Below are 15,156 nucleotides of genomic sequence, written 5' to 3'. Positions count from 1 at the left end.
TCTGGCCATAGGGGAGGTGCCAGAGGACTGGAGAACAGCTAATGTGGTTCCATTATTTAAGAAGGGTTGAAGAGATAAGCCAGGGAACTACAGGCCAGTGAGTCTCATATCAGTGGTAGGGAAACTACTGGAGAAATTTCTGAAGGAGAGAATCTATCTCTACTTGGAGAGGCAAGGGTTGATCAGGAATAGTCAGCATGGCTTTGTCAGAGGGAGGTCATGCCTAACAAATTGGATTGAATTTTTTGAGGAGGTGACCAGGTGTGTATATGAGGGTAGTGCAGTTGATGTAGTTTATATGGATTTCAGCAAAGCCTTTTTGACAAGGTCCCACATGGGAAACTTATAAAGGAGGCAAATGCAAATGGGATATAAGTTAATTTGATAAGGTGGATTCAAAATTGGCTTAGTTGTAGGGGACAGAGGGCAATGACAGAAGGCTGCTTTAGTGACTGGAAGCCAGTGTCCACTGGCGTACCACAGGGATCTGTGCTCGGTCCCCTATTATTCATCATTTATATAAACGACATAGATGACTATGTGGGGGGGTAGGATTAGTAAGTTTGCGGATGACACAAAGATTGGCCGGGTGGTTAACAGTGAGGTTGAGTGTCTTGGGCTACAGGAAGATATAGACGGGATGGTCAAATGGGCAGATAAGTGGCAGATGGAATTTAACCCTGAAAAGTGTGAGGTGATACACTTTGGAAAGAGTAATTTGACAAGGAAGTATTCAATGAACGGCATGACACTAGGAAGTTCTGAGGAACAAAGGGACCTTGGCATGTGTGTCCATAGATCTCTGAAGGCAGAGGGGCATGTTAGTGGGGTGGTGAAAAAGGCATATGGGACACTTGCCTTTATCAATCGAGGCATAGATTACAAAAGTAGGGACGTCATGTTGGAGTTGTATAGAACCTTGGTAAGGCCACAGCTGGAGTACTGTGTGCAGTTCTGGTCACCACATTATAGGAAGGATGTGATTGCACTGGAGGGGGTGCAGAGAAGATTCACCAGGATGTTGCCTGGGATGAAACATTTAAGTTATGAAGACTTATTAAGTTATAGACCTGGGTTGTTTTTGTTGGAGCAGAGAAGACTGAGGGGCGACCTGATTGAGGTGTGCAAGATTATGAGGGACATGGACAGGGTGGACAGGGAGCAGCTGTTCCCCTTAGTTGAAGGGTCAGTCACGAGGGGGCACAAGTTCAAGGTGAGGGGCAGGAGGTTTAGTGGGGGGTCGTGAGGAAAAACCTTTTTACCCAGAGGGTGGTGACAGTCTGGAATGGAGGGTGGTGGAGGTGGGTTGCCTCACATCTTTTAAAAAGTACATGGATGAGCACTTGGAACATGATAACATTCAAGGCTATGGGCCAAGTGCTGGTAAATGGGATTAGGTAGGTAGGTCAAGTGTTTCTCATGTGTCAGTGCAGACTCGATGGGCCGAAAGGCCTCTTCTGCACTGTGATTCTGTGATTCTGTGAATAGTGGTTGGTGGAGACTTGGAAGAAGACACAAACCCTGGAGGTGGGAAGGAGGAGTCAGGGAGGTGAATGTGGATAGGGGTGGGATTTTCCGAAAGGTAGGGAACCTGTTCTTTCGCCTGGACATCCCTGAAAGAAAGGGTTGTGGCTGGTAGGTCACAGAGGGGAGGTGGAAGGTGATGCCACGGGAGTCAACTGTGATGGGGGAAAGGAAATGGGTGACTGGGGGAGTGGAAGAGACGGGTGGCTGACGAGAAAGCGAATCCAGACCATGCTGTCTAAATCAATAGTAAAATGACAGTCGTGGTGGGCAAGATCAGGTGCTGCATGGAAGTGTGATCATTGGGTGGGCGGAGGTCAACTCAGATGGACAACTGAAAGAGAACCCCAGCAGGCCGCATTCAAAATGTTCAGGACATTGAGGTGAGTGTGATATGTGAAGGATCCACATGCGTGGGAGAATGCTTGCATGAAACTCTGAAAGGCCCTGCCACACACACACACACTTCTCCCTCCAAATCATTCGTTGGCCAGCTGCTCTGACTGCGGTGATAGGGTATAAGGATGAGGGGCTCACAGGGAAAGGGGACTCGGAGGGAGAGGACAGCCTCTGAGATTCCTGAGTGGAAGACCCAGGGGTTTCCAGTGTCGCTCCTCCTCCCTTCGGGTGCCCAGGGGCCCCAGCCTGACTCCTTGAGAGGAAGGAGCACCTGGAGGGAAGTCGAGGTGCCCCATTTCTTTTTCACATTGCCACTGCAGGAACTCACCCATAGCTCCGTGATGGAGTGGAGGTCTGCACACATCTCCACTTTCTGCTGGACTGACCAGGGTCTCCATGGTGTACACCATCCTTCCCATGGAGACCCCCTTACACACTCATGTGGGCACCACTTCATCAGAGAGCAGGAGGACACACTCCGAGTCGCATGCCATTCTGTTGAGGGCTTCCAACAGCTCTGCGTGATGTTCCCCCGCCTTCTGTTGACTCCCGACAATGAGTTGGAAGACCGAATCTAGAGGCTTGTCATCTGACTTTGACCTCACAGATACTTGATCCCCAGTAGTCCTCCGAGTGCCAGGGAACTTGCATAAAGCTACCTCCTACTGCTGCAGACATGTGTCCGTGCAGTGATCAGCAGGTCCGGAACCCGAGCCTGCTCTAGATCTAGGTCACATCGAGGTGTATGTCTCTGCACTGGTGCAGGGTGTGTGCAAGCGCTGTGACGGGTCTCCCAGGCTGCTTATTTTCAGCCCTTCAATAGAGGAGTCCTCTTGGCTAGGGATGAGGGCATGGATGGAGCTGGGGACTGGCTGGCTGAGGGTGTCAGTTGCTTGGAAGAGCTCCCTGTGAACTGAAGTGGAGGTAAGCAGTGCATGGCAGCAGAGTCAAAAGTAGGAGAGAGAGCACCCACAATTGCATTGAGAGAGGGATAATGTGGTGCAGGATCTTCATGAGGTTGTATGCCTCTGATCTCACCATCACTGCAGGCACAGTCCACATCTTCACCTGTCAGTGTAATGGCACACTCCTTAAAGTGAGTGAGGGGCCTAATGTGGGCCACTCCACCCTCCATCTGGGACCTGCTGATGTGAGCAGGCTTCTCCTGCATGGAAACAGATGGAGAGCGTAAGAGCTGGACACATGGCACTGTGTGAAATGTTTGTGTGGTGAGCGGAGACATGGACAGGATGAGGATGCAAGTTCGAGAGGTTATGAGCCTGATGGAGATGTAAGGGTGTGTGTGAGAGTTAGTGATGTTGTCCCTTCAGGTGTGAGGTCCCTGTGGATGTGTGATGGGTTTGTGAGTGTGTGAGTTGAAAGTGATGAGAAGAGTGAGTTACCCTGGCAGAATGTAAGAGACTATTCATCCTGGAGCAGTACTGGGTGGCTGTCCTCTTTTGCAAGGCATTGGCGCTGACCACTGCTGCCATCGCCTCCCGTGCTGGATTGGTGATGCAGCTGCCCATCCTGCGGCCAGAGCGGGCGTAGAGGACATCATGGTGGGCCTCCACGACATTCAAAAGACGCTCAAGGGATACGTCACTGAACTGGGGGTCCTCCATTCCTTGGGATCTGATTATTTATGCTACTTTATGCCAGTTTTAAGTTTGGCCATATTCCAATGAGATCAGGAAGATGCTTGAATGTAATTTGATATTAGCAAAATCAATGCAACATTGTGCTCATTCTTGGATCTAACTTTGAAAAAGTCTAAGCCAATGTACTAGGGGACAGACTGCTAATAAAATATGTTTAATTAGATGTTGTGGCATTTTAGGGATTCTTAGAAAAAGTAATTATTGTATTAATATAAAATAAAAACACAGAAATGACATTCTGCCAGTATCTCTACTGTAATTTTCACACATGTTAGATACAAAAATGTTTGATGTCTACAATTAATGGGCAGTATATTTCCCAGCATTAGATTCTGAAGTCTATACTTGTTCTTCCAGTTTCTTAATTCAGACAATGTTCAGTGACCTTTAAATTAATTAGGAAACTGCGTCGAACTGTAAATGACACCAATATGTAGTTGCAAAATAACAGCACAGCAAAGAGAAAAGAGATCAACATTCCTGATCTATTTATTTCATAACATCATTTTAAAACGTTAATATTATTCCATAACTATTCACAGCATCGTTGCAAAATTTGCATTATGAACTGGAAGTAATGTTAAATCAAAAGATCCAATTTCTTTTCTAAGGTGTTGTGCTATTAACTCTAGACTCCCCTACAATTTCACTGTAATGTTCCTTTATGAAGCAATCGTCACACTCCGATCATGTAACTGCCTATTTTAGTGCTGTTAAGTGTAGCTGAAAAATTGTTAAAGTACCTGACTCAAGCAGCTTATGACTGGCTAATTGTCGTATTGATTTCCTGTCCATACTTACAAAGTGAATACGTGAGCACCAGCACTGAGACAGCCTAGAATATAAAGAATGAAAAACACAACTGTTGGTCTGGGCACAATATTTTGTTTTAACAGTTGCTGCCCTAAGGGATAAACATTGTAGCTTTCAGTTTATATAGGTCATCAGGATTAGTGCATGCATGCTACTTGCAACTAAACCTGATTTGTTTTCCTCTGAGCATTACCATTTCTATTACAGTGTAATACACCACTGTAACCATTAAGTCACTTTAGTATTGGAAATTTAAAAAGTCATAACATGCTAATAACAACTATCAAACTGTTTATAAATCTTGGCTGTGATGTCTTCTAGTCCCTACCACTTTACACCAAATTCTGTTCAGTCACAAAAACGTTTGTCTGGGTATTGATACCAAGGATATGCAATTATGTGATGTGAGTTTACAACAAAAAATGAATGAAAGATTGAGCATTTTCAGGAAAACTTGGTTCAACTTGTTATATCAGGCAATCTTGTGGCTATGTTTGGCAGGCAGCAAAGGAAGCACATTTTTTGCTTAATAGAAATACTTGAATCATCACTTACAAGAGTAGGCCAGTCAACGCCTCGAGCCTCTGCCTGATATTCAATTAGACCATGGTTGATTTGAACCTCAACTCCATTGCTTCATATTTTTTGATACCCTTACTCAATAAAACTCTACCAGTCTCAGTCTTGAACGCCTCAATTAACTCAACTTCCACAGCCTTTTGGAGTACAAGGTTCCAGGTTTCTACCATCATTCGTGTGAAAATGTGCTTCCCAATTTCATTCTTGGAATGGTCACACTCTAATTTTAAGATTATGTCCCCTATTTCATGATTCCCCAATATAGGAAACAGTTTCTCGATATCTATTCTATCTCAGTATAGTTCAATGGAATGCAGACTAGGATACTATGCTTTCTTCTACAATCTTGTAGAGACATATCCTGATTCTCTTCAGGTCCATGACTGTAGCCATACCATAAGTTCATGGAATCATGCAGCACAGAAGGAGGCCATTCAGTCCATCATGCCTGAGCAGTTAAACAGAGCCACTATGTTCATGCAAAGAGCAAAAGAATAAACGTACAGCAGCATCTGTTTCGATTCTAAAATGCATTTATGATACTAAAGATTAAACTCTGAACATTACCAGTGGTGAAGTGCCGCCCACTCTCTTCTTCCTGTCTGGAATACTTCCTTACTGGAAGAAATTCAAATCCTGCTAACCTAGCTGAACTAGGTCATTGAAGCACCATTTAGACACTGGGAAAGTTTGGGTTTTTTTTAAAAAGCTGCAATAATAATTCTTATGCAGAGAAGTTATACATAATACAGCTTGGCACTAAATTTCCATGGACCTCCTATCACACCACACCACACTGTGTCCTACCACACTTCCACATAAAATCTGGTTGCAGAATGACAAAAGACCACATGGGCACTCTGAATTGCTGGCGCTCTTCTCCACTTTTTATGAGTCCAGCCTTCTCATTTTGTTTCTCTGATACTGTACCTTTTTTGAGGCAGAATTACTGTGTTCTCCAAATAAAGCTGTCACCTCGGAAGGGGTAGGCCTGGGTAATCCAAAGGCCAGGAATTTCTCTATCGTCTGGTGAAACCACAGTAGCCATCACCTCCAGTTAACGGGGACATTGCCTTCTGACCTCAATAGAAAATCACCAAGCATTTTGAAGCCAGGAGAGTGTCCGTTCCATCTTGAAACTCAGCAGTCTAAGCATTAATGTGAGATACCTGACTGGTCTTAGGATCTCTGGCATTGGGAGCTACAGATATCCATAGTGTCTGCACGTTTCAGACAGACTGCTGCTTTGCAAAGCCATCAGGCAAAGTTGTCCACATATGGATAGTGGGCTCCTCCACCTGAGTTGGCATCTTTTGCATGTTACTTGATAAGATCTTCAATGATTCTACCAGTACAGAAACCCCTGAAATAATTTTTCTTTTAAAATCGGGTTTGGAAAACTTCAGCCTCTTGGGCTCAAACATAGGTATGGACTCCTATTATTCTGGGAAGAGGGTACCATTTCAAACATTGTGCATAACCAATGCCCTTTTGCACACATTTGTACACTGTGCCTGAAGGTGCACTTATGATGAAGGTAGTAGTGTAAGATATACAAGTAATGCTGAGGTTCCCAAACACAGTGACTTCTGCTAGTAAGGGCTTTATCAGTAGAGTTATCTACAATGGATGCTGCATATAGCATGCCTCAAATATCCTCTTAATTCTATTTTCATTCTTTGTCTAGTGCTACCTCAGTGGTGGTACAGATTTCTCCCTCTTTTCCCATCTTCAACGACCTTTTGCTTTGGCGCAGAATGCATCATGGGAGAAAATTGGCTTGTCAGAAGGGAGGGGGATTCTTTGCGATCCTTACCAGGCAAGGGGACACCGATAATAGTCATATGGAACCACTGGGCTGAATCTTCCATTCTGGAGGCTAAGTCCAGTGGCGGTGGGGAAAGTTGGAGTAAATCCCACAGGGCGGTGGGATGGATGAGCATGCACGATCTTCTGCTCATTAATTGCACACCCACGAGGAGCTCAGCGAATCTCATGGCGTGGCGGGCAGGAAGTTGCCCACCCTGCTGTTACCTCATGGGGTCGAAGGCCTTGGCTCCATTTTTAAGTGGCACCCGGATAGCCATTCACTCACTGTGGGCCAGGAGCCTCAGTCTGCCTGTCATTCAACACTGAAGGAGAATGCCAGTGAGAAGAAAGCAACCTTCAGCACCACGGGTCAGCAATGACTCCGTGGAGATTCTCTTTCAGGCCATCCAGGAAAAGTGAGAGGTTGTCTTTTTGAGGGATGGGAGCAGGAGTCCCTCCCACCTGATCACAGCAGCCTGGGAGGAAGTCGCCAGGGTTGTTACTGCCCATGGGGCTCAAAAAACGACCAGCCTGCAGTGCAGGAAGCCAATGAATGGTCTGCAGTGCTAAGTGAAACATCTGCTCACCGTGAACTGACACTCTCATAAGAGCATCAGGCAGTCCAAGGGTTAGAGTACACAGGGATGTCACACACGGCCAGCAGATGGGAAATCAGCACTGAATGTGCGCCAGCCACTTTAAGATCTCAATCTCATATTACTGCCTGGTCAAATGGCTTCTTAATCTCATACTGGGAGGCATCAGCAGCTACAATAGACTTCTGAACTGCTCAGTCACCCACTGGCCTCACAACCAATCTTCTGCCTTTCTGCAGGACAGAGAGGGTCTGTTTGCACATAACCAGAGAGAGCGTGCAAAGATGGCAGGTGGCACCCCAGAAATCTGTCCCCTCAGTACCTTCAAGGAACAGGCCGAAGAGCTTGCAGGTGAGGAGTGTGACCATGCCTGTGCGGAAGGTGAGATTGGCCACACCCAACAACCCAGTGAGGATGCATCTAGAATCCATCCTCAGTATGCGGGCATTGACTGTGAGTGATCTTTAATGTACAGCCTACTTAATCAATCACTAAATCTCTCGTTTCTCTATTCCTGGGACTAGCAAGAAAAGAGGAGGGGGGGTGTGGGGGGTGGTGGGGTGGGGGGGTGGCATTAACCTCCAGATACCACAGCCCCAGCCCCCCAGCTGCCTCTGAGGAGGAAGCTGCAATAGCCTTGGAAAAAGCAGTCTCACAGGCTCAGTCCTCACGCCTGAAAAGTCATTCTAAATGACTTTTTGGACAGATGAATCTGATTTAAATCACCATGACTGCTCATGCCACCCACAACCAAATAACATCAGTGCAACAGCAGCAATAAAATCAATAACCTCGATGAGCTCATCTCCTGAGGCCTAGGCATGGTTACCTGTGATAATTGTCTGACAGGAGTATTGGCCAGGCAGCACACTCACAAATGATGTGCATTGCCTGATATTGCTGATGTGGAACTACAAACTACTAAAATGTGAGAGAACTGAAGCAATTGAAGTTCCTGGTGGGACTACATTGCAGGACAACATTCTGGACCTTAAAATGACCGTGAAACTTTGAAGCAAATTGCATCCATGGCCTGAAATTCAGCTTGGTGGGCGGGCTTGATCGGTGGGCCCAGGAGCATCCGGGAAACGGACCACTGACCTCAATCGGCCCCTGACAGCAATTTCACACTGGCTGGCCAGTTAATGGCCAGTCAGCATGAAGCGCGCACTGAAAAGCTCAGCACTGCCGGGGTGGGGGTTGGAGGAGGGCAGGCGATGATGTCAACGCGGGCGAGGGCGAGCACTGACAGAAAGTTTCCCAAAGGCAGAGAGCTGCCTCGGGGGGCTGAAGACCCAAAACCCAGGAAATAAAGTTTTTAAAATTAGGAAAATAATGTCCAAGCATCATAATCAGACACCTGAACATATAGATTACAAAAATGCTGTCCATAGATTTCTATTTTTATTTTATTTAATAACGGAAATCTCATCCTGCCCTTGGATAAGGTTTGATGAAATATGTAAAGGCCACCTGGCTGATTCGCCTGTCCAACAACCATAAAATTAAATGTGCCGTTAAGGAGACGTGGAGGTAAGACCATAACACGTAGGAGCAGAAGTAGGCCATTCGGCCCATCGAGTCTGCTCCGCCATTCAATGAGATCATGGCTGATCTGATAATCCTCAACTCCACATTCCTGCCTTTTCTCCATAACCCTTGATTCCCTTACTGATTAAAAATCTATCTATATCTTCTGTTTGCTTTCCTAATTACCTTTCTTACTTCACCTCTGTATTTTCTATATTCTTCTCAGCTTTCTACAATATTAAGCCTTTTGTGACTGTCACAAGCTTTCTTTTTCTATTTCATTTTACCTTGTATACTTTGAGATAACTAGGGGGCTCTAGATTTGGCAGTACTGCCCTTTTTCTTTGTGGAGACATGTATACACTGTGCCCATAGAATCTCGCTTTTGAATGCTTCCCACTGGTTTGTCACTGATTTCCCTTCAAGTAGCTGTAACCAGTCCACCTTCGCCAGATCACCTCTCAGCTTCGTAAAATTTGTCTTTCCCCAATTTAGAACTTTTACTCCTGTTCTATCTTTATCCTGTTCCATAATTATATTATATTTAACTATATTATGTTCATTATCTCCAAAATGGTCACCCACTGCTACTTCATCCACTTAACCAGCTTCATTTCCTAATACTAAATCTAGAATTTATCTTATTTTACTTGTCTAGACTCTAGTTTAATTAGATTTAGAAGTTTTACTATATGATTTCTGCTAACCGTTCTCTACATCCTCACTGTCACTCTCAAAATCCTCAGGATCAAGGTTTACATCTGCACCTATTTCCTCAATGCCTGTTAATACTCTGAATATTTCATCATTAGTGTCAAAGGCAATATCAGTAGTATCACTCACTTTTTAGTGTCACTTTCTGTATTTTCAGTTTTTGTTGAAACATTAAATATTTAATGATAGACCACATTAGAATGTTTTCCTTCTTGAGCCAAAATAAAGGGATTCCTTGGTGATCCAACTCAGCTGTTATATAGATGGATAGATTCAATATATATTTACAAAAATGGCAACTATATACAATGAGTAAACACCTGTGCCATCACAGTGCATTCAATCTCTTTTAATTTTTCTAACCCTATTGCTATGTCAAAGGTCTAGGTGCAGCCCTGACATCCACAGCTGAGGTGGAAGCAGTCTGCTAATTGCCATGCCCCGTTGTCTGAGATGACTTTGGTGGGCATCCTCAGGCGGTCTGAGGCCTTGAGGGCCCCAGCCTGCTCAGGGTCTCCTGCTCAGATCGAGGCGCACCCTCCTCGGCCAGACCTGCTGGGATTAATGAAGTCACTAGCAGAGGGATGTTGGAGTAGCAGGGCACCCTTGGAGTGTCCTGGGTGAATGCCCTGAGGTACCTAGCTAGTGATCCTCCTTCCTGTGGGTGCCTGATGGTCCCTCCCTGACTTCGTGAGGGAGGGTGGTCAAAGTGCTCCATCCCCTTCTCACCAAGCCACTGCTGGAACACACCCATGTCTGGAGCGATGGTGTGCGGGTCCAAACACAAATCCGGCAGAAACTGCTGGACCTCGGTCTCCAAGGAGGCCGCCGCCCTTCCCGTAAAGACTTTGATGCGCTCGCCTGCCGGAGCCACGGCAGCAGAGAGGACATGGACGGACTCCTCCAGCCTTTAGTCCAGTCTGTGGACGGCCTCTGACAACTCTGCCTGATGTTGCCCTGCTTGTCTCTGCATCTGCAAGAGGTCACTTAGGGCTGAGTCCAGAGGTTTGTTGGAGTCGGCGGAGGCCTCATCTCCAGCAGACCTTGATTGTCATTGCCTCCGCCAGCTGTGAACCTATGGCTGGGAGGTGGTCACCAGATTGTGAACCCCTGACAGTCTGAATTTATTCCCCAGACAGTCTCTTAAACATACCTCTGAGAGTCTGACCTCAGTCCCCAGACAGTCTCTTAAAAATACCCTGAGAGTCTGTCTTTAATCACTGGACAGTCTCTTAAACATGCCCCCCTGAACAGTCTTCAGCCTTCACCGGACAATCTCATCAACATATACCACAGACAATCTTTCCTCCCTCCCCACTGCTCCATGCCCCATCCACCCACCCCAGTTCTCCCTCCATCTCATCCTTGCCCTCAGGTTTCCCCCCCGCTAGTCCTGCCTTTGTCTCGCCCTTGTCCTCTGGTCCTTCCCCGCCTCTCAATCGTGCCTCCGTCTCATTCCTTCCCGCTGATCCTTCCCCCCGACCACAGACTTGCCTTTGTGTCACACCCCCCCATGCTGGGAACCGTTTTTCTGTGTTGGGAAATGGTGAGAGTGACCGTTCCTCTGGGGAGTGCAGCCACGCTCCTGGCACTGTGAGTGGCTCAGCTGCACGGTGGGGGGAGGAAAAATAGGGGAAGAGCAATAGTGGTGGAGACTCAATAGTAAGGGGAACAGACAGGCGTTTCTGTAGCCGTAGATATGACTCCAGGATGGCATGTTCCCTCCCTGGTGCCAGGGTCAAGGATGTCACTGAACGGCTGCAGGGCATTCTAAAGGGGGAGGGCAAACAGGCAGAGATTGTGGTACATATTGGTACCAATGACATAGGTAGAAAGAGGGATGAGGTCCTGCAAGCAGAATTTAGGGAGCTAGGAAGCAGATTATAAAACAGGACCTCAAAGGTAGTAATCTCTGGATTACTTCCTGTGCCATGCGCTAGTAAGTATAGAAATCGGAGGTTAGTCCAGATGAATGCGTGGCTGAAGAGATGGTGCAGGAGGGAGGGCTTTAGATTCCTGGGACAGTGGGACTGTTTATGGGGGTGGTGGGACCTGTACAAGGCGGACGGGTTGCACCCGAACCGGAATGGGACCAACATCCTTGTGGGGAGGTTTGCTAGTGCAGTTGGGGAGGGTTTAAACTAACTTGGCAGGGAGATGAGATCCTGAGAGGAGGTTCAGCAGGGGGAGATGCACAGCCAAAATTAGAAGAGAGAGCAAGTGAGTCTGAAAGGCACAGAAATTACAGGCCAGTTAAGGCACAAGGGAGTTTGGCAAGGCTGGATGGTATTTATTTTAATGCAAGGAGTCTGACGAATAAGGCAGATGAGTTGAGGGCACAAATTAACACATGGAAGTATGATGTCATTGCTGTCACAGATACATGGTTGAGAGAGGGGCAGGATTGGCAGCTCAATATTTCAGGATATAGGGTCTTCAGCCGAGACAGGGAAGAAGGCAATAGAGAAGGGGGTATCGCAATATTGATCAAGGAATCAATTACAGCAGTAAGGAGGGATGACATCTTAGAAGGCTCCTCAAATGAAGCCATATGGGTGGAACTGAAAAACAAAAAAGGAGCAATCATATTGCTGGGGGTGTACTATAGGCCCCCAAACAGTCAGAGAGAAATAGAAGAGCAGATATGTAGGCAAATTTCAGAGAAGTGTAAAAATAATAGGGTAGTAATGGTGGGGGATTTCAACTTCTCCAACATTAACTGGGTTAGTCATAGTGTTAGAGGAAGCGGAATTCTTAAAATGTATCCAGGAGAGCTTTTTAAGCCAGTATGTAGAAATTCCTACAAGAGAGGGGCAGTCCTGGACTTAATTTTAGGGAATGAAGCCAGGCAAGTGGTAGAGATATCAGTGGGGGAGCATTTTGCAGATAGTGATCACAACTCCGTTATATTCAAGGTTGTTATGGAAAAGGACAAGGATGGGCCAGAAATCAAGTTCTAAATTGGGGGAAGGCTGATTTTAATAAGATCTGATGTGATTTGGCCAGAGTGGACTGGGAGCAGCTACATTTAGGTAAATCTGCTTCAAGAAGGAAATAGGGAAAGCACAGGGCCAACATATTCCAGTAAAGATAAAGGGTGGGACCAACAAATCCATGGAACACTGGATGTTGAAGAATATACAGGATTGGATAAAGAGAAAAAGGGAAGCTTGTGGCAGATACCAAGGGCTCAAAACAGCAGAAGCCCTAGAGGAGTGTAGAATGTGTAGGGGGGAACTTAAAAAGGAAATTAGGAGAGAAAAAAAGGGGGCATGAAAAAACATTGGCAGGTAAAATAAAGGAAAATCCAAAGTTATTTTACAAGTACATTAAGAGTAAAAGGATAACTAGGGAAAGTGTGGGGCCCATTGAGGACCATAGTGGTCATTTGTGTGTGGAGCCGGAAGACGTAGGTAGGGTTCTAAATTAATACTTTGTGTCGGTGTTCACAAGTGAGAGGGACGATGTGGGTATGGAAATCAGACAGAAGGACTGTGATATAATTAAGGAAATTAGCATAGAAAGGGAGGAGGTTATAAGTGTTCTGGCAGTCTTAAAAGTAGATAAATCTCCAGGCCCGGATGAAATGTATCCCAGGCTGTTGAGTGAGGCAAGGGAGGAGATAGCAGGGGTGCTAGCAATAATTTTCAATAACTCTCTGGCCACAGGAGAGATGCCAGAGGACTGACAATGTGGTACTCTTATTCATAAAGGGAGGAAGGGATAAAGCAGGGAACTACAGGCCAGTCAGTCTAATCTCAGTGATGGGGAAACTATTGGAAGCAATTCTGAGGGACAGAATTAATCTACACTCGGAGAGGCAGGGATTAATCAAGGACAGTCAGCATGGTTTTATTAAAGGGAGGTCATGTCTGACCAATTTGATTGCATTTTTCGAAGAGGTGACCAGGTGTGTAGATGAGGGCAATGCATTTGACGTAGTCTACTGGGACTTCAGCAAAGCTTTTGATAAGGTCCCGCATGGGAGACTGATAACGAAGGTAAGAGCCCATGGGATTCAAGGCAATTTGGCAAATTGGATCCAGAACTGTCTGAATGGGAGGAAGCAGGGGGTGATGGTCGAGGGGTGATTTTTGTGACTGGATGCCTGTGTCCAGTGGGGTTCCACAGGGATAGGTGTTGGGCCCTTGCTGTTTGTGGTATATATAAATGATATAGACTTGAATGTAGGAGGGTTGATCAGTCAGTTCATGGATGACACGAAAATTGGTGGGGTGGTAAATAGTGAGGAGGATAGCCTTAGATTTTAGGGGGATATAGATGGGCTTGTCAGATGGGCTGATCAGTGGCAAATGGAATTTAATCCGGATAAGCGTGAGGTGATGCACTTGGGCAGGACAAACAAGGCACGGGAATATACAATGAATGGTAGCACCCTGGGAAGTACTGAGGATTAGAGGGACCTTGTTGTGCATGTCCACCAGTCCCTTAATGTAGTTGGACAGGTAGATAGTTGGTTAAGAAGGCATATGGGATACTTGCCTTTATTAGCCGAGGCATAGAATATAAGAGCAGGGAGGTTATGCTGGAACTGTATAAAATGCTGGTTAGGCCACAGCTAGAGTATTGCGTGCAGTTCTGGAATCTGCATTATAGGAAGGATGTGATTGCACTAGAGAGACTGCAGAGGAGATTTACCAGGATGTTGCCTGGGCTGGAGAGTTTTAGTTATGAGGAGAGATTGGATAGACTGGGGTTATTTTCCCTGAAGCAGAGGAGATTGAGGAGGGACATGATTGAGGTGTATAAAATGATGAGGGGCATAGATAGGGTAAACAGGAAGGAACTTTTCCCCTTGGTGGAGGGATCAATAACCAGGGGGCATAGATTTAAGGTAAGGGACAGGAGGTTTAGAGGGGATGTGAGGAAGCATTTTTTCACCCAGAGGGTGGTGGAAATCTGGAATTCACTGCCTGAAAGGGTGGTAGAGGCAGGAACCCTCTTAACATTTAAGAGGTATTTGGATGTGCACTTGCGATGCCATGGCATACAAGGCTATGGGCCTAGTGCTGGAAAATGGGATTAGAATAGTTAGGTACTTGTTTGGCTGGTGCAGACTGGATGTACCGAAGGGCCTTTTTCTGTGCTGTCAACCTCTATGACTCTATGGTCTTCCTCCCCCACCAGTTCCACCTTCATCTCACCCCTCGCCACTGTTCCTGCTTCCCATGCCCAGCCCAGCACCTGATATGTAGCAGTGAATGTTTAGAAGGAAGGTGAAAGCATCTACTGACCTCAAAGTCATGGATAAAGTGAAGCTGGCTAGGCGCCACTTAAATTGTAAATCAGAATGTTCTCATTACCCGCTGGCAGGGAAGTTAATTTGAAGGGGGAATGTGACTCCGGTGAGTTGGCTTAATAATGAGCATTCATGGGCAGAATTTTTAAGTCGGCGTGTGGGTGCACGCTCGGCCCGCTCAATCATAAAACAGCGCGTGATGACGCACAAAAGTTGGAAGCACGCCCCTGACAATTACAAGGACAATTAAGCCCATTAAAGTTCCAATTGT

This window comes from Cetorhinus maximus, chromosome 4 (genome assembly GCF_964194155.1).
Source record: "Cetorhinus maximus chromosome 4, sCetMax3.hap1.1, whole genome shotgun sequence".
NCBI classification, from domain to species: Eukaryota; Metazoa; Chordata; class Chondrichthyes; order Lamniformes; family Cetorhinidae; genus Cetorhinus; species Cetorhinus maximus.
The sequence above is the reverse complement of the archived record's forward strand: the minus strand, read 5'-3'. Positions refer to the sequence as shown.